This window comes from Macaca mulatta, chromosome 17 (assembly GCF_049350105.2).
Source record: "Macaca mulatta isolate MMU2019108-1 chromosome 17, T2T-MMU8v2.0, whole genome shotgun sequence".
NCBI classification, from domain to species: Eukaryota; Metazoa; Chordata; class Mammalia; order Primates; family Cercopithecidae; genus Macaca; species Macaca mulatta.
Genome location: NC_133422.1, coordinates 7,045,691 through 7,065,205, shown reverse-complemented (window position 1 = coordinate 7,065,205; position 19,515 = coordinate 7,045,691). Strand labels below are relative to the sequence as shown.

General features: G+C 50.0%; 1 long non-coding RNA gene across 4 annotated transcripts; it reads right to left on the bottom strand.

Annotated features, from left to right (window-relative positions):
- Window positions 1–344: 344 nt before the first annotated feature.
- Window positions 345–12,937, bottom strand: LOC144336309 (uncharacterized). Of its 4 annotated transcripts, XR_013407952.1 has the most exons (6): window positions 12,461–12,937; window positions 8,652–9,158; window positions 8,152–8,339; window positions 3,321–6,283; window positions 737–910; window positions 345–648 (listed from the first exon to the last, which is right to left on the bottom strand). It is a non-coding gene; the product is annotated as an uncharacterized LOC144336309 (long non-coding RNA). The 4 variants fall into 4 exon arrangements; XR_013407951.1 differs by lacking the exon at window positions 12,461–12,937 and having other exon boundaries at window positions 8,652–9,845; XR_013407954.1 differs by lacking the exon at window positions 12,461–12,937 and having other exon boundaries at window positions 761–910; window positions 8,652–9,845.
- Window positions 12,938–19,515: the final 6,578 nt, after the last annotated feature.

Below are 19,515 nucleotides of genomic sequence, written 5' to 3'. Positions count from 1 at the left end.
ATCTATGAGAAGGACATACTAATCCTGCCTAGCTGGTCAGATAAGCTGAATCCACACTTTTATCAAAAGGACTGAGAAGCAGACTCCTACCCATTTAAGGGGCTATATCCCCCACTCACCCCTTCCCTACCAGCAAAAGAGAAGTGTGAATGCAGGGGTGCTTTCTATTCTGAGGTCTTGAGATGACAGTTTGGGGGGTCCAAAGCTTATACGATTTGTGGGGTCTCTTTTTTTTAAGAGAAAGAATGCAAAGGTTACTACAGTGAATTGTTGCAAAAAATGAGCAGAGGAAAATCTCATCACAATGTCTCTCACAATGGGGATCATAGGATTTGATAGTTGACAACCACATGTCCTGCAGTGAGTCATTTCTTTTTTATTGTTTTAAATTTAATTTTATTATTATTCTTTTTTGAGACAGTATCTTGCTCTGTCACTGAGGCTGGAGTGCAGCGGCACCATCACAGCTCACTGCACCTCGAACTTTTGGGCTCAAGCGATCCTCCCACCTCAGACTCCCGAGTAGCAGGACCGCAGGCGGGCACCACCACGCCCAGACAATATTTTGATTGATGGTTTCTTTTGCAGAGACAGGGTCTTATTATGTTGCCCAGGCTGGTCTTGAACTTGTGATCCCAAGCGAACCTCCTGTACAATTGTAAATTACAAATTTAAAAAGCTGACAAATACCACAAATAGAAAATGAATGTGGTTATGAATCAACTCCCCAGCACACCTCTATGAAACTTTTTTTTTTTACTTGCATGCATTTTGCCTTTGTAATGTTGTTTACTTCTGTAGAGAGGACAGAAAGGGCCAGCCCCCATCCGCTGTATGCTCCCATCCTCTGAGTCCTGGAGAATTTGGTTCCAGAATGAACCAAGGCAAGATGCAAAGAGGAGTCTCCTCTCTGAAATGGGAGAAAAGAGGAGACATCATTTTCCCCGTGTCTCAGGGTTTCGCCCTTAACGGTGTCTGCATCTTAGAGGCTGACATATTTCCAGCTGTGCTTTCTCTCCTATATGGTTCATAGACTCCTGCCCAATACCTCCTGATTCACAAAACTGTGTTTGTGTGTGTCGTGTGGTTGTGGAGTGGTGTGTGTGTGTGGTGTGCATGTGTCATGTGTTGTGTGTTGTCTGTGGTGTGTTGTGTGTGATGTGTGATGTGTGTGGTGTGCGTGTATTGTATGTTGTGTGTGGTGTGTGTTGTGTGTGTTGTGCATTATGTGTGGTGTGTATGTTGCATGTGGTGTGAGTGTGGTGTGCGTGTGTTGTGTGTGTGGTATGTGATGTGCGTGTGGTGTGTGGTATGTGGTGTGTGGTGTGTGTGGCATGCATGTGTGTTGTGTGTGGTATGTGTGGTGTATGATGTGCGTGTGGTGTGTGTGGTATGTTTGTGTTGTGTGTGTCATGTGTGGTGTGTGTGCGGTGTGTGTGTGTTGTGTATAGTGTATGATGTGCATGTGGTGTGTGGGGGATATGTGTGTGGTATGTGTGGTGTGTTTCTGTTGTGTGTGCTATGTGTGTTGTGTGTGGTGTTTGTGTTGTGTGTGGTGTTTGTGTTGTGTGTGTGGTGTGTGTGGTACGTGTTGTGTGTGTGTCATGTGTGGTGTGTGTGTAGTGTGTTGTGTAGTGTGTGTATTGTGTATGTATCGTGTGTGTGTGTATGTGGTGTGTGGTGTGTGTGGTGTGTTTGTTTTGTGTGCATATCATGTGTAGTGTGGGTGTGGGGAGTGTGTTGTGTATGTGTGTTGTGTGTTGTGTGCTGTGTGTGGTGTGTTTGTGTTGTGTGTGTGGTGTGTGGTGTGTGTGGTATGTTTGTGTTGTATGTGTGTCATGTGTGTTATGTATGTGTTGTGTGTGTGTGGTGTGTGGTGTGTGTGGGGTATGTGTGTGGTGTGTGGTGCATTTGTGTTGTGTGTGGTGTGTTGTGCGTGTTGTGTGTGGTGTTTGTGTTGTGTGTGGTGTGTGGTGTGTGTGGTATGTCTGTGTTGTGTGTGTCATGTGTGGTGTGTGTGTTGTGTATGTGTGGTGTGTATGTTGTGTATGTGTCGTGTGTGTGGTGTGTGTGTGGTGAGAATTGAAGTGTGTGTGGTGTGTTTGTGTTGTGTGTGTGGTGTGTTTCTGTTGTGTGTGTCATGTGTGGTGGGCGTGTTGTGTATGTGTGGTGTGTATGTTGTGTATGTGTTGTGTGTGGTGTGTGTGTGTGGTGTGAGGTGTGTGTGGTGTGTTTGTGTTGTGTGTGTGATGTGTTTCTGTTGTGTGTGGTGTGTGTGGTGTGTGTGTTGTGTACGTGTGGTGTGTGTGGTGTGTGTGTGGTGTGTGTGTTGTGTATGTGTCCTGAGTGTGTTGTGAGGTGTGTGTTGTATGTGTGTGGTGTGTGTGGTGTGTATGTATCATGTATGTGTTGTGAGGTGTGTGTGGTGTTTGTGTTTGTGTGGTGTGTGGTGTATGTGTGTTGTGTTTGTGAGGTGTGTGTGGTGTGTTTGTGCTGTGTGTGTGGTGTGTTTGTGTTGTATGTGTGTGGTGTGTGGTGTGTGTTGTGTTTGTGAGGTGTGTGTGGTGTTTGTGTTGTGTGTGTGGTGTGTGGTGTATGTGTGTTGTGTTTGTGAGGTGTGTGTGGTGTGTTTGTGTTGTGTGTGTGGTGTGTTTGTGTTATGTGTGTGTGGTGTGTGGTGTATGTGTGTTGTGTTTGTGAGGTGTGTGTGGTGTGTTTGTGCTGTGTGTGTGGTGTGTTTGTGTTGTGTGTGTGTGGTGTATGTGTGTTGTGTTTGTGAGGTGTGTGTTGTGTGTGTGTGGTGTGTGTGGTGTGTATGTATCATGTATGTGTTGTGAGGTGTGTGTGGTGTGTTTGTGTTGTGTGTGTGGTGTGTTTGTGTTGTATGTGTGTGTGGTGTGTGGTGTGTGTTGTGTTTGTGAAGTGTGTGTGGTGTGTTTGTGCTGTGTGTGTGGTGTGTTTGTGTTGTATGTGTGTGGTGTGTGGTGTGTGTTGTGTTTGTGAGGTGTGTGTGTGTGTGGTGTGTGTCGTGTGAGTATGTGTGTGTGCAGTCTTTCTCCCGGAGAAGGAAGCCCTGCTGCACAGGCCGACGTGTCTGCGTCGTTTCTATCAGAAACAGTTCATGGAGAAGCGAAATGGGCTCTTCTCTTCCTAGAGGGTAACTAGGATGAAGCCTTTCTCTCCAGTCCATCCTCTTTATAATACTCTTAAAGAACAGTCCTGGTTAAAGGACCCTTCTCAAAAGTTTCCAAATGGCCTCCCATGGCCTTCCAAATCCCTGGACCCTGGGCAGTTTTCAGGGCCTTCGCTGCTGGCCTTACCTGCCTGATCATTCACAGCTTCCTTCTTAGGCTCTGGGCTCCAGCAAAACCCGGAACCTGCTGTAGGCTCAGCACTCCCTCTACCGGCATGCCCTCCTCTTCCACATCCACCTGCTGAGAGCCATCTGTCAGGGTCCAGCTGAAATGCCACCTGCTCCAGGGAGCCTTCCCTGATATGCAGAGAGAAGTGAACCTGTTCCGCTGGGACCACTCAGTGGTGTTCACCTCCCCAATGGCCCGTCTCCCAACCAGCCCTGCCCTGTGTAACAGTATTCTGTGTGCACAATCCTTGCTCCCTGACTACAGGGATTGTTGTCTACCTCATTTTCACATCCTTCACAAGTGTTTATTGAGTGAATGAGTCTCTTTTTATTTTTTTTGAGACAAAGTCTGGCTCTATTACCCAAGCTGGAGTGTAGTGGTGCGATCTCGGCTCACTGCAACCTCTGCCTCCTGGGCTCAAGCCGTCCTCCCCCCTCAGCCTCCAGAGTATAGGTAAGCACCACCATACTTGGCAAATTTTTGTATTTTTGTAGAGATGGGGTTTTGCCACCTTGGCCAGGCTGGACTTGAGCTTGTGAGCTCAAGTGATCCGCCTGCCTCGGCCTCCCAAAGTGCTGGGATTACAGGCATGAACCACCGCGCCTGGCCTGATTCTCCTTTTTTGGTAGAGAAAAACATGGACCCTCAGAGAAGTTAAGTGATTTACCTGAAGTCATTCAGGTAGTAAGCGGCAGAGTCAGATCTGGAGCCCAGGCCTGAGAACTCAGGCCAGCATCACCCTCCACACCCACATTCGGTGTCCTTGGAGCCGTGGTACTGACTCTGATTCAGAGTCCGATGGGTCTGTACGAGGATGGCAGAGCCTCTGCAGGCTCCTCATCCCCAGCCCCAGGAGCTGTGCTAGTTCATGACCCTCGGGGAAAAAGGGCTTGCGATGGCCCCTGACCAGTTCACCTGGGTCTGCATCAGCTTCAGGTCAGCAGGGAGGTGAGGCAGGATGAAGAGATTTTGATCCTTTTTCAGATATCTGTTGTCACTGTCACCCATCACAGTGGGTTATGGAGAGGCGTCTGATTGGATGTTATTTTGGATTTGTGGCCGAGTATATATAAACACTTTTAAGTATTTTTAACCCATTATTATAAAACATTTCACAAAAGTAGAGCAAATGATACAACAACCCCCCATATTCTATCATCCAGCCATGACAGGTGTCAGCTGATGGGGAGTTTCCACGTTCTGGATTCTGCCGATTGTAGCCCTGGGTGCCCTTTAACATTTTGTCCCTAGTCTTCTATTTCCTGTCAACTAGTAGTTAGATCTAGTAGCTGGATTGGGTTTGATATATATTTTTTTTCCTGTCAAGAATACTTACTTTACAGATGGTGGTGTTATTTCCATCAGGAGCACACAATGTTGTGGACACTTTAATATTTAACATATTTAAAAGTAGACCAGTGTTGTCACACACATCTGAACAATGTGAAAACCGACTCGCCCAACAGACACTGGAAATGAAAATGGCTTACTCCGCGGTGGTGTCTTAATGGAAGTTAGTTGATGAATTAGATAACACAGGAATCACACTGCTCAGGACTGGCCTCCTGGAGTAGGAAGACTCCAGAGCTGGGAACTTGTCTTACCTCGGCACTGCTACCTGCTCACTCAGGACAGGGTGTCAATATTTGGTAATATCCTGGGATAGCTTTGAGCAGCATGTGATGGGTGTGTCACAGGAATCAAGGCTGATTTTCAAGGAAACATCCATAGCTCCTTTTCTACAAGAAGACTCCGGGAAGTGTTGGAAGAGCCTCTGGCTTCAGTATTAGATAGGAATCACGCTTCTAAACATCACCCTCCGTTGAGAGGAAGACAGGACAGTGGAGTGACAGATGGTGTGACAACGGCTATGAACTGAGACTCTGTTGGTGGATGGGAAGACGTGCAGGAGCCAGCCTCGGGAGAGTTGCTCAAGGTGCTTGCCTTTTTTTTTTTTTTTTTTTGAGACAGGGTCTTGCTGTGTCAGGCTGGAGTGCAGTGGCATGACCTCAGCTCACTGCAACCTCTGCTCCCCAGACTCAAGCAATTCTCTCAACTTCAGCTTCCTGAGTAGTTGGGACTACAGGCACACACCAACCACTCCCAGCTATTTTTTTTTTTTTTTTTTTGTAGCAATCGGGTTTAGCCCTATTGCCAAGGCTGGTCTTGAACTCCTGGACTCAAGTGATTTACCCTCCTCGGCCTCCCAAAGTGCTAGGATCACAGGTGTGAGCCACTGTGCCCAGCCTTAACATGGCGCCATCTTGATCATTGACAACCATATGTGCTCAAGTGAATCATTTCTTTTTAATTTTTTGACACTTATTTTATTTTATTTTCTGAGACGGTGTTTTTGTTCTGTCACTCAGGCTGGAGTACAGGGGTGCAATCGTGGCTCACTGCAGCCTCGACTGTTTGGGCTCAAGTGCTCTTCCCACCTCAGCCTCCTGAGTAGCTGGGACCACAGACATGTGCCACCGCACCTGGCTAATGTTTTGTTCATTTGTTTCTTTTGTGGAGATGAGGTCTACCTATGTTGCTCAGGCTGGTCTGAGTCATCTTCCTGCCTTGGCCTCCCAAAGTGCTGGGATTGCAAGCATGAGCCGCCGTGCCTGGTCAGGTCATTTCAATGATCTCTGTGAATTGAGGGGACAGACCTCTTTAATCCTCAGCTGACATGATGATTTCCTAGAACACAGGGAGACTTCAGAGGCCCTTCACCTTAAAGTTTTTTCCATTGTTATGTTTTCCTCTAGGTTAATTTTGCCTTCCCAGTGAGGGAACGATTTTTCACCGTGTGCAAAGCACCCCAACTGGACACACGGTGGGGCCTTAGCAACCTTCCTTAACTTAAACCGAGGCAGGAGTTGTGCCCTGGAAGTTGTTTGGGAATTTCAGAAGAAAGTTGCTGGAGAATTCCACTGCAAGATACAAAAGCACCAGAAAAATCAGAAAGCAGAAAGTCTCGCTGAACATAATATGCTAGTTTCACTCAAGCAGAGTGGCTCCCACTGTCTTAGGACATGTCAGGCCATAAAGATAAGCACGAAGCCCTGTCTTCTTGGAAGGGCTTATCAGGAAATTCAGCCTCCTGGGAAGATGCCCTCATTGGCTCTTCCCGGTGCATTTTACCAGGGCCCTGAGGCCCCGAGGTTGTGATGTAGTTCCCCAGCCCTCAGGAAGGAGGTGAGAGGGGCTGAGGCTGTTTGGTCGTTGAAAAGAGAGGGGCAGGAAGTGTTTGCCCAGGAGTCGGCGCCAGCAGGGCCCCTCCCCAGGCCCTCTGCACTTGAGAGAGTTCAGGGAAACTTTCTCATTATCGCTCTGACCTCCAGGACCCCTGGCTGCCTGTTAATCATTACCCAGGCAGGGCTGTATTCCTGGGCTCTCTGGCCTGTTTTTGCGGCCATGGGTTTATGACTGGCCTGGCCACGGGGCCTTGGCTGGTGTTTGGATTGTGCACTGATAGGCTCTGCTTGGCTCTGGCTCAGCCCTCACTGGATGCAGGAGTCAGGCCCCTCTCGGGGAGCTGGGTCTTCTGCGTTGTTTGCACCCCCTTCCTCATGCTGCCGGGAGGCTCTGACGCTGAGCGTCCCAAGTCTCCACCAGGAGAATGCCCTGAAGCGACACTGGGCACAGCAGAAAACCTCAGAGATGGGAGGGTACCGAGGCCTGGATCAGTCACGGCTGCAGTCCTTGGGGACTCCTGGTCTCAGTCCTGGCAGCTGGGGCTTAGGGATGCATCCTGCTCTGAAATTCTCCCTTTGCCATGTGTTCTCGCTCTTTCTCCCACTATGTGTCTGCACAGGAGCAGAGATGGGCCAGAGCTGTTTGCCGCATCTGTAGAGGAAGCAAAATGGCTGCCCCCAGCAGCCTCACCTAGCTTGCTTGCTAACCATGGGAAAGTCCTCCGTAATTAAAGTTGGGGAAGGGTCTTGGTAATCCTGGATGATGCCCTCTCAACTTCCCAGGTTTCACGGGAAAGCTCTGGCCCCCACAAAGTCCCTGCATCCCGAATGTGCTTTGTCCCCTTGCTTTTCCAGCGCTCTGAGCTGCATCTCACATCACGCCCGTTCCCACAGGCACCCCGCCTGTCCCACACCACTGTTGCTTTCCCTCCTCCTCACTAATGGACCACCTCCTAGACCTTGCCCTTGTGACCATTCTCCTGATCTAGACTGGCCTTCCTTTCCTCAAAGCTGGGTGACAAAGGAGTGTCGTGTGCTTCGGGCCCCGCTGCATGGGCCCCATCTCTGCTCTCTCCTGCACCCTCAGCACACATGCCCACGGGCTCAGAGCTGGAGGCAGCCCTGCGGTGGCTACATTTATTTGGATCTGAGTTGTTTCCATATTCTCTTTGAAGTTTGGCCCCCTTGACTGGGGCTACATCTCCCTGGTCCTTTTTATCACTGCAGGTGGCACAGGGCTCTTTCCAAAATGCAGGGATGACCCCAAGCTCAAAGCAATCCCTCATCACATCTGTGTTGCTGGGAAAACCAGGTTAGGATTGGGGTCAGCATTTGTGGAGTAGAAAAGGAGAAAGGTGATTCTCTCCCGTTTCCTTCCTGTGCTCAGTGAGGGAGACACAGAGACCGCACCATGCACTGGAGTCCACGTCGTGGCTCGTCTGTGAGCCTCTCGCTCTGCAGTGGAGAGCAAGCTCTCGGCTACAAACCCCAGCTGTGGAGCTCGGGGTCCCAGGCAGGAGATGGGAACAGGGCTGGGTCCCGGGAGTCTCCTGCACACATCCTCCCCTCCCTCTTCCCCCTATCCCACTGCCCTTCGGCCTCACCCAGCGCCAGCCCGGCTGCCTTCTGATGGCCACATGTGCAGATCTGGTGAAGAGAGGAGCAAACAGAAGCCATCTGGAAGGGCTCAGGGAGAACCCGCCCAGAGAGCCTGGAGGCAGCACAGGATGCGGGTGCGTTGCTTCCGAGGTGGCTTTGTGGACTTGGATTTGGCTGAGGCTCTGCTGGCTTCCTTAGGGAGATAGGAGAAAGAGTGGCTGGGGTCAAGTGCAGAAAAGGCCAGCTGCAGGACCCCAGGCATTAGTCCCCAGTAGCACCAAGGTCATGGAGCTGACCTTAGACAGGCACTTATGGGGCCTTGGCTGCGGCTGCCCTAAGCTAAGGAGAGGGTGGTGATGAGGAGGGTAGCACCCTCGTCTAGGGGTGGTGGGAAGTTTAGACATAGACGAGACAGAAGATCTCTTCCTTCCACTACCCTCGAGTTCACGTGGAAGGGAGCTCTCTGGTTTGCATAGAGCAGAGAATGCCACTGAGAGAGACTTACCTGGCGCTAGTGTGGTCTACACATCCGAAACCATGTACTACACCCTACTACACCGTTCCTTCGGGGCTTTATTTCTGAGCTTGGCGAGACAGGGAGAATTTGTCATTACAAACGAAGCCTGCTTTCTCTCTTTTATTACATAGTTGATAGCATCAGTTTCCTCTGTGATTTCTTTTATTACTCTCCATTTTTATTAATCTTGGGGCTGCCGGTGATAACAGTCTCATAAAAAAATAACTGGGTGAGCTATTGCTGGGAGGCCCACTTGGATGAGTTAGATGTCTTTTTTCTCCCTAAAGAGGTGTAGGGCACAAGTGCAGGCTCATTAGTACCTCAGCACTGCCTCGGATGTTTATGAGGGTGGTCCGTATCCTGCGGCAGACATGCGCAGTGCTTCACAGCAGCGTGCATCCAGTTAGAGCTCCTGGGACTCACTAAACTGACAGTCAAAGGGCTCGGGTGCAGATGGAGCTGTCAGGGGAGATGCATCTGTAGAGGTGCTGGGTCCTGCGTTCCGGAGAGAATCAGGGTAAATTCAGTCAGGGAGCGGATGGGGCCAAGTTGACTTGTCAATCGCACTCAAGGCAGCCCAGAAAGGGGAAACAGCACCTCCCCGGAGATTAGGTTCTACCAAGAAGCCGCCAGCTTGCCTCATATCCACCTTAACCTTTCACTTTGCTTTTCTCGATCAGAATGGGCTTTTCTTGGGCTTCCCTGCCTTCCCCAGCGGCTGCGCTGCGTGGGCCTTCAGGAGGAAAGGAGAGCTCCAGGGCCTCCCCCATGCCAGGAGTGGGGCGGTCTTTCCCCGCCAGTGGGAGCCGAGATTGGAACCTTCCCAGGGCCAGTGAAAGCTGCTGAGAACAGAGGGAGCAGCTGGCCTGGCAGGGGGCCACACTTAGCTTTGGCTCTCTCAGCGTTTACATCCATTGCCCACGCAGGGGATGCAGGTTTAAATTGGATGTGAATAGGGAGTATTTAAACTGGACTCGTGAATCCGGAGTATATTAAAGCGGCCTCAACCACTTTGACTTTGCTTGCAGTCAGCTGTCACTGGGCATCAGTCTGAAGCCTCCATGGATTGCTCTGCCACCTGATCACTTTTCTTAATACTTAAAGTGGCCTGGCAGGGATTCCGCCTGTGAAGGGATTCCATCTGTCAGTGTTTCTTTTTCTCTTTATTCTGCCACCCATTTCTTCTGACCTTCAGCAAAATCCAGATATTCATGGTGATATTAATTTCCTGGGCTTTTCTGCTTTTCCCAGTGGCCACAAGGCCCGTTCTCATTTAGAAAAGCAAAGTGAAAGGTTAAGATGGATATGAGGAAAGTTGGCGGCTTCTTAGTAGAACAGCTAACCTTCCAGGGAGCTGCTGTTTCCCCTTTTCTGGGCTGCTTTGAGTGATACTAACATCGCCATGAGTATTTGGATTTAGCTGAGGGTGAGACACATCTGTGTGTGTGTGTATCTGTGTGTGTGTGTGTGTGTGTGTGTGTGTGTGTGTGAGATGGGGTCTTGCTATGCTGCCCTGGTTGGAGTGCAGTGGCCATTCACAGACGCTGTTATAGCACACTGCAGACTCAAACTCCTGTCGTCAAGCCATCCTCCCACCTCAGCCTCCTGAATAACTGGGACTACAGGAGCATGCCACCTTGCCCAGCTATCATGGTAATATTTTTAAAAAGAGGCACCCTTCCTCGTGGGCACTTGCTCATTTTTCATTTAACATGGAATGAGGAGGGCCTTTATGGAACTTTTCGTGAAGTGAGGAAGTCTTGAACCATAACACAACTTTATAGGTGCACATCAACTGGTTTCACATTTCCTGGTCCAAGGCTTAGAGGTTGGGCTGGGCCAGAAGAGCGAGGCAACGCATGTGGAATGGGGAAGTCACTCTGCTTATTGCATGGAAAGGTGAGGGAGGTTCCAGAGATGGAGAGATGGAGGCTCAGGTGAACCCTCCTCAGCCTCTAGCAGCACCCTTTGGGGTGCAGTCATGCTGCAGAGGGCCTGGCGGTGGTGCTCTGCTTGTCCTCAATCACTTGCTGAGTGCCTCCCCATCTGGCACTTCCTGCTGGCAGACAGGGTCCTTGGGGAACGAGTGACTCAGCTCAGCCCAGCAACACCAGTGCCTGCACCCTTCTCCCAACCATCCTGCTTGCATTGAACACTCTCCCAAACCCTGCATTCCACCTGCCCCCCTACGCACGTCGTCTCTGCCAGCCACATTTACGACCCACTTGCTGGGAGCTGTGATATTTTTAAGAGCCATTGGCCTGCATTTTAGTAGCATGTTATCTCTTTCTCTCCCTGCGTTTATATCTATTTTCATTAAGGAAAAGTAGATACTATACAAGCATTCCCTTTTCGTATTCATGGCTTGCCTAACTCAGCGAGAAAAAGAACCTTGCAGACCCCATCGTGTCCAGCCTGTCCCAAATCCCAGTGTGCATACAACAGAAATGCGTGCGTTGCAATTGGCCCAGTCCATGTGTATTGCCTGGGTTTCCCTGCCCAGACCAATCTAAGCATCAGACCAGGGAACGCGAAACCAGCTGATTCCCAGTGTGACGTGTGCATAGCAAGCTGTGTTGCGGTTCAAGATTTCCCCGCCCCGTGAGAAGTTCCAGAAGGCCGTTCACACTCTGTGGTAAATGAAAACTAAGTATGTACTAAAAGTACATGCACGTGTATTTTACTCATTGTAAGCCACCTACACATCCATTAATAGTAGAGTGGGCAGTCCAGGTACAGTAGTTCATGCCTGTAATCCCAGCACTTTGGGAGGCTGAGGTGGGAGGATTACTTGAGCCCAGTGGTTTGAGAGCTCACCTCCCTGGGCAATATAACAAGACCCTGTCTCTACAAAAAAATTTAAAAAAAGTAGCCGAGTGTGGTGGGGTGCACCTGTAGACCCAGTTACTCTGGGGACTGAGGTGGGAGGATTGCTTGAGCACAGGAGTTAGAAAGAGTGGCAGTGAGCTGTGATTGTGCCACTACACTCACTCCAGCCTGGGCAACACAGTGAGAGTGAGGCTCTCTCTCTCTCTCTCTCTGTCCCTCTCTCTGGAATACCACTCAGCAGTGAGAGTGAATGAGCTACAACCATGAGCAGCCACACGGACGAGCCCCTCCTGCATCACGCTGAACAAGAGCAGCGGACACAAAAGAGAACTTGCTATACGACGCTGTTTACATGAAATCTCAAAACAGGCAACGCTTAACTGTGGTTTTTGGAGTCAGGATGGTGTTACCTGAGTTGGGTAGAAAGGGGTTTCTGGGGTGTTGGCCATGCTCTGTTTTTTTTTTTTTTTTGTTTTTTGAGATGGAGTCTCGCTCTGTCACCCAGGCTGGAGAGCAGTGGCGCGATCTCAGCTCACGGCAAGCTCCGCCTCCGAGGTTCACGCCATTCTGCTGCCTCAGCCTCCCCAGCAGCTGGGACTACAGGCGCCTGCCACCATGCCTGGCTAATTTTTTTGTATTTTTAGTAGAGATGACGTTTCACCGTGTTAGCCAGGATGGTCTTGATCTCCTGACCTTGTGATCCGCCCACCTCGGCCTCCCAAAGTGCTGGGATTACAGGTGTGAGCCACCGCACCTAGCCCTCTGTTTTTAAATCTAAAAACAGGTACAGGTTACATGGGCAGGTTCACTTGGTGGGAATTTATCAAGCCGTACACTTGTGATTTGTGTACTTTTCTGTATGTATATTTCAAGAAAAGGTTTTCTGGAGAAAACCTGCTCCCACCCCCTCCAGCCATCAAGTTCACTCTGGGTTTGGTGCCATTTAGAAACTTATTTCAACCAATTACCTGTTGTCTGAATGAGCTACTATTCTTCAACTCTTCCCAAGACTGCTCTCTGGGACACGCACAGCCTTCGAGCACTTCCAGGCCTGTGTCTGTATGGCTAATAACCTCTTCTTACCTAATTCTACTCCAAAGCTCTCATCAGGAGTGGGAAGCAAGGGCCTGGGGTATAGCCAGGTCTGTGCACCTGTCCAAGAGTGGCACTCACTGGTTATGCATTAACAGGGGACTGGCCACGTGGCAGACCCAGGGCTGCAAGCGAACACCCAACGGGCATGTTTATCACCAGCAGCCTTCCGATGAATTACCTCTCCTGCCAAAAATGTGCCCTCTCCCCTTTTCATGTCAGGCTTGTCACAAAGCTGAAATGACAGGTGAGCAAACAGCAGGGGCACTGAGCTTGGAAACTCCCTGCTCCCCAGCAGGTCCACACAGCTCCCCTCGGCCTGACCCGAGCCGCAGTATTGCCTAGGAGCAGTCCGTAGATAGCAGGAACCAATGTGGGGTGGGAGGGTGGCCCCAAGAGGCTCCCTGGGAGTGGGGAGGTGCAGGGAAGCAGCAAGGGAGGGGAGCACACTTCGTCTACCTTGGCCTCTGAGAGAGGCTTCTGAATTTCTTGCCTAAGATGTCAAGACACAAAAAATTAAAAAACAAACAAACAAAAAATAGCCCAAGCATGGTGGCTCCCACCTGGAATCCCAACACTTTGGGAGGCTGAGGTTGGAAGATCGGGTGAGGCCAGGAGTTCAAGACCAGCCTGGGCAATACAGCAAGATCCTGTCTCTACAAAAAATTTTTAAAAATATAAAATAAATAAGTAAATAAATAAATACAATGTCAAGAAGCAATTGAGGGGCAGAGGGGAGTGGCCTCTCTGCAGGCCCCAGTTGGCACTGGCGGGTAGCAAAGGTATTTGGAAGGTCTAAACCTCCCAATACGCCACTGGGATATTTGCCAGGGTCATTGGCCACAGAGGGGCAGCCGCGCCCTGAGGCCACCACGTCAGGACAGGCACCTGGGGATCTGGGCACCCTCCTAGTCCATCACAGCTTTTGGGATTCTGGGGAGTGAGATAACGGAAAGGAGACATGAAGTCCTAAAATAAAACCCCAGCTTTCATGGCCGGCCCGTTCTCAGGCCGTGTCTATGCACGTAAAGTGGAGATTGATACCCGTTGCTATTGTTGTATCTCCCCTCCATCCATCCTTTCTACCGACCTCTCCATTCCTCTCTCTCCCTCCCTCATTCCCTGGCTTCCTTCTCTTCTTCCTTCCACAAGGGTCTTTTAAGCATGAGCTGTGTGCAAGGCTCTGCGGGAGCAGCTGGGGATACAGAGGGAAACGAGAATGGCGCCTGCTCTGGGCGGCTCCCAGCCGAGTAGGGAGGAAGCAGACGTGCAGGCCCGCCCTCATGGGAATTGACGAAGGCTCCCTTCCAGGCAGGCTGCCCATGGGCAAGGGACTGGGGGCACAGGTGGCATCTTTGCACCAACCAGGAAAGGATGCCCTTCCTTGGGGGAGAAGCAGCCCTGCGCCAGCATGCTGACCTTGGCAAGCAGGTGGCTGTGAAGGGAGACGGGGTGCCTTCAGGGTCCTGGGAAAGACCTGCTGCCAATCTTCCCCAGAGGGCAGACAGTGGAGCCTGCTGTGTTTAAAGGGGTCGGGACCCAACATCCAAACATTTTTCTTAAAAATTGTGATAAAATACACATAATGTGAAACTTACAACCTTAATCCTTTTAAGTGTGCAGCTCAGTGGCATTAAGTACATTCACATTGTTGTGCAACCATTACAATCATCATCTCCAGAGCTCTATCTTACACCACTGGAACTCTGTTCCCATTAAACAATGACTTCCCATCCCTCTCCCTTCCAGGCCCTGGCAAAGAGCACTCTACTTTCTGTGTGAGTGAATTTGACTAGTCTAGGGTCCTCATATAAATGAAATTATACAATATTTGTCTTTCTGTGGCTGGCTTATTTCACTTAGCATAATGTTCTCAGATTTCATCCATGCAGTAGTATCTGCCAGGATTTCCTTCCTTTTTAAGAAATGACATCCCACTGTGTGCATGTCCCACATTCTGTTGATTCATTCGTCCTTTGATGGGCACTTGGGTTACTTCTCCTGCTCCGCTATTGGACATAATGCTGCTGAAAACACAGGTGTGCAGATGGCCAGTGTCACTTTTGGAAGCCCACAAGGCATGCCTGAGTATGGACTCCCACACTGGTGTGGAAGGAAGGCAGGGTGCCATGCTGGGGCTGGGTGGTGAGTTGGGGACAGAAATGTCTGGGTGAGGATGGGACACAGAAGAGGAGTGACGTGACGTGGCTCGGCCTCTGGAGGCTCATGCTGACCAGCCCTGCCCTGACTGCAAAGAGGATCCAGCCATAACCTCATGGCAATTTTGCCGCCCTTGGCCTTGGTCTGCGATTCAGTCTTGGGTCTTGTTACTCTTAACTAAGGTGTCCTTTGTTCCAGTTTACACCTGCTGTAACAGCACCAGCTCTCCCTCTCACCACCATCCCTGCCTTTGGGTCTCCCCCTACCCAGCCTCTCCTCTGAGCGTCCCATTCGGTCAGGTCAGAGTGGAGTCAGCAGTCAGAGCCTCAGAGATCAGGCTCAGGGTCCCACCCTCTGAAACGCTGGACACCGCACACCTCGGCAGCCTTGCCCATCAGATGGGAATAATAACCACACCCACTTCATGTGTATTTTGTGATTGTTGAATGTGAAGACCACAGGAAAGCAAGTTGCTGTGTGTAAGAGATCTAGGCTGAAAATATAAGCGTGGGAGAGAAGCAACAGGAAACGCCAGACTTCAGGGCAAAAACCAGGCTTCACACGGAATAGTCTGTGAACATGCAAAGCACATGAAAATCACCAGCTATTTATTCAGAGCAGTAATACAGCAAAAGTGCTGGTGCCACCCCGTGACAATAATGACGACGGCTAACAACTGTGGAATCTCTAAATGTCACACATACATCATGACCCTCAATTTACAGGTGAGAGAACTGGGGTGCAGAATTGAATGTTCAAGGTCGTAAGTGCAAGAGCTGGGTGTAGAATCCAGGCAGTTGATAGAGGCTTGTGCTTTGGAACTCCATGCTTCGTGGCCTCTTGACTTGTGGAGGACGCTGGGGCCCTGCCCTGGGTAACAGGAGACTGTGTGCCTGTGCTGCAGGGGCTGCTGTGCCCAGAACTTCTCATCTTGTCTCCCCTACAGCCCTTTCTGAGGGACCAGCACTGCCCTCTCCTCAGGGTGGTAGCTCACAGCACTGGAGTCCTGGCCCGGAGGCCGCGGTGGACAGGAAATGGCCCACCTGATGGTGTTTCCTGAAACACTGATGCTTCCTTGGGCTGGATTCCCCATGAAAACAGGCTCCAGTCCCTGGTCTAAGAACCACTTGGGTTCTTAGATACACTTCAGATACAAACCTAAATAACATGGCCTATTAATTAAAGGGGTCCTACATCTTATAGGTTGAGTCCATGCCTGTCCCCTAACTTGGAGGCTCTTTGCCAAACCACTGTTGGCTGACGCTGAAGACCAGCACTTTGGGACACCTTCAACACCCCCAGCTGCTTGTCCTTGGTCCCCAGTGACAGTTGAGCCTCATGTCTGCTGTTTCTACTTGCCCAGGTGCATCCTCAGCCCCAGTGACCTCAACACTGAGGCCCGCTGGATCTCGCCTGCCCATGGAGCCCTCCCGACCTGCCCACTTGCCCATCTGCCCACCGGCTCATGGAGCCCACCTACCTATGGAGCCCAACCCACTTAGCCATGGAGCTTATCTGCCCATGGAGCCCACCCACCCACGGAGCCTTCCCCATATGTCCATGGAGCACCCCCCACCTGCTCATGGAACCCAACCGCCTGCCCATGGAGCACCCCTCATCTCCCCATAGAGCACACCCCCACCCGTGGAGCACCCCCCACTCCCCACGGAGCATCACCCCACCAATGGAGCACCCCCCACTCCCCATGGAGCACCCCCCCACCTCCCTATGGAGCACCCCCACCTCCCCATGGAGCACACCCCCACCCATGGAGCACCCCCCACTCCCCATGGAGCACTCCCCACCCATGGATCTCACTTGTCCATGGAGCCCACCTTACCTATCCATAGAGTCTCCCTCCACCCACCTGTCCTTGGAGCTCTCTCCTGGGCATTGCTGGGCAAGTGCATGACCTGATCATGCAGGCAGGAGCTCCCCCAGTCCCCACCTTTTAGCACTATTCCCTGGACCACCCTTCTCATCAGCTCCAGGTGCCCAAAGGGTGCTCAGGCAGCCACCTTACAGGGTCAGTCACCCTCCCGAACACAGAAAAATTGACATGGAAAACACACAGAGAAACACAGGGCACTCCACACAGCTCAGGGGCCGGTGTGTAAGGGTTCATGAGGATTTCCTTTTTTTGGGGCAATGAGGCAAGTGTGGAGGACAGAGAGAGAGAGGAGATGAGCATCCCTGAAGGTGCTCTCTGAGAAGGATGCAGGAAAACATTTGCTAGCATGGGCATGTTCAGGAGAGAGGCTTTCTACGCAGGGGAGCTGCTCGGCCTCTAGGGTTTGCTCATTAGGCTGCCTTGAGGGTGCTTGTCTTTCTTTTTCTTTAATTGGCTACTGGTTTGCTGGGGGCAGAAGAGATGAAAGACCTGGAATGTTTTCCCCCAATCAATTCTATGATCCTTCGCTTTTGTTGCCTTTTATCATCTTGAAAGCAAGGTACTAGATCAAAGTGTGCTGGTATGGAATGTACATTTCCTCTGGTTTCTCTCCCTCAGCGCATGCACTGTTTATCTTTGCTTGCTTGCCTGTAGCGTCATCCATACTTTCTCTGGCTCACCTATTCCTCATGCAACAGATGCGTGTAGTGCACCTCCTTCTACTGTGGTCTGCCAGCAGCCACACTCACTGCCCTGAAGCATATTAGCATTCCCCTGAAGGCTGTCCGGTCACCCTGCTCTCAAGGCTTTCCTTATTTCCCCATTTTCTAAGGCCTCTGGTTTAAGCCGCTCGACTCCTCTGACACTTGTCCCGGAAGGTCAACTGAGAAAATTCCCAGAGAGTGGGGACATGGTTAGGCCTCTGTCTACTTCTGCTAAACTCAGAGAGCTCAGTTGATTTTCCCAGAAAACAAAGCAGAAGTTTAAATAAGTCCAAAGTTATATTTTACAATGTGCTACTAAAATGCCATGTCTTCTTCTCTTTTCCAGACTCAATCATAGAATAGTCGTTTACTTTGGGGCATCAAATGGCTCTTTATTTCTCCCTGACTGCATTCTTCTCATCCCAGCCCTCTATGCCCTTTTCCACGTGGAGAATTTCGGGAAGGGGAGGGGAGGTTGTTTCTGAACATGGGTAAGACTCCAAACAAATTCTGCTAATCTCAAGGTTTGGTGAAACTCTTTGCTCAGAAACTTTATGGCCAGTGGGAATTGATGGTTTGTGTTTGCTCTTCAAATAGAGAAACCTTGACGGTAGAGAAGGGCATTTTCTGTGGAGCTGCTGACTTTTGAAATCTTGAGCCCTCTTCCTTATCAGCCCGTTTATTACAGGTTTCATAAATGTTTTATGAGGGTTGGTGAGGCACTGCTGACCAGGGGTGGTGGCAGCTGTCTCCAACTTTCCACATTGTTGACAAGATCAAAGGACAGATTTACCACCTGATAAGATAGGGTGGATAAGATAGGGCGGAATCCCCAAATGACTTCTTGCCTCCTTGCACACAGGCAAACAAATTGGCTTGATGGACGCCTTTTTCTCCCCATGCCAGGAGCCCTTTGTTCCTTGTATCATTTGTGAAACCAACTGGGGCTCCTGAGCTATCCCTGCCCCTGAAGCCAACGGCTAGCCCACCCTCATGGTGGCAGTTTTAGATGCTTATTTTTTTATGTACATTGTACATTTATAAAAATGATTTGTCTCTTTTTAAAAAAAGGATTCTAAGTGATAAGAAAGTATCCAGTTTCCACTGATAATGGGACATACTTCCTCGGGATCAGGTTGTCAAGCAGACGCCAAGGACACTTGGGAAGACAAGGACACTGCTTCCTTCCCTCTGTGTTTCTGCCTCTCAAAGCTCCCTTCTCCCCATTCAGAGGGTCTTCCTTTTCCCTGGGTACCCTGATTTTTAAACATATATATGTTTTAAATGTATATATTTAAGTTCTGAAAATAAGCACTTCAACACCTATTCTGTTCATACAAATGGCACTAATTTTAAAATACATACAATGAAAATAAGGAAATACCTGTGCATGGAAATAATTTATGGCCAAATAAATCAAATAAATCATCTCTAGAACACTTATATTTTCAGGTAGAGAAATTATATTGACTTTATTTCCAGCCATTGTTGACTTTTAACTACAATTGACTTGACAATCTTTGAGAATGTTCTTTTAATATGTCTCATGTTGAGTGGAAATTGGAAACTTTCTTATCACTAAAATGCTTTTTTTTTCTTTTTTTTTAGAGAGAGAGAGACAAAGGGAAAGATTCTCTCGTGAGTTAAAAGAAGTTTCTCTGACTTTCCAGAAATCCTTCACTTTGCCGGAGCTTTCTCTGCAACTCACCTGGCCCCTGGCCTTCCTTGCCACCCAGTCGGTGTCAGGCCAGATGGATGGACCCTGAGGCCTCCACCTGTTTCAGGAATGACTTTGAGGATATCAGAAATATTCTGGCAGTGATAATGCATGCATCCAGGCAACTCGTGACACTGCCGGAATCTGTCCTCAGCAAAATAAAACATTAAGGAGCTACTTTATAGTCCCCCCTGTTGTCCTGGGCAGATTGTAAAGCAGATCCCAAGGACATTTGCGAATATGGTTCTGCCTCCTTAGCCTGTGTTTCTGCCTCTCAGAGCTCCTTCTCCCCATTTTCGGAGGGTCTCCCCTTTCCCTGAGCATCCTGAGTTTTCTCTGTGGTGGTGCTCGCGTACCTCCCCCTACCTACCCCGCCTTCCACCAGGGCGGCCTTCTTTGGCAAGGCAGGCTCTTTTCCCCTCCATTCATCTCCCTTTAATGCACCTGCCATGTGCCCTG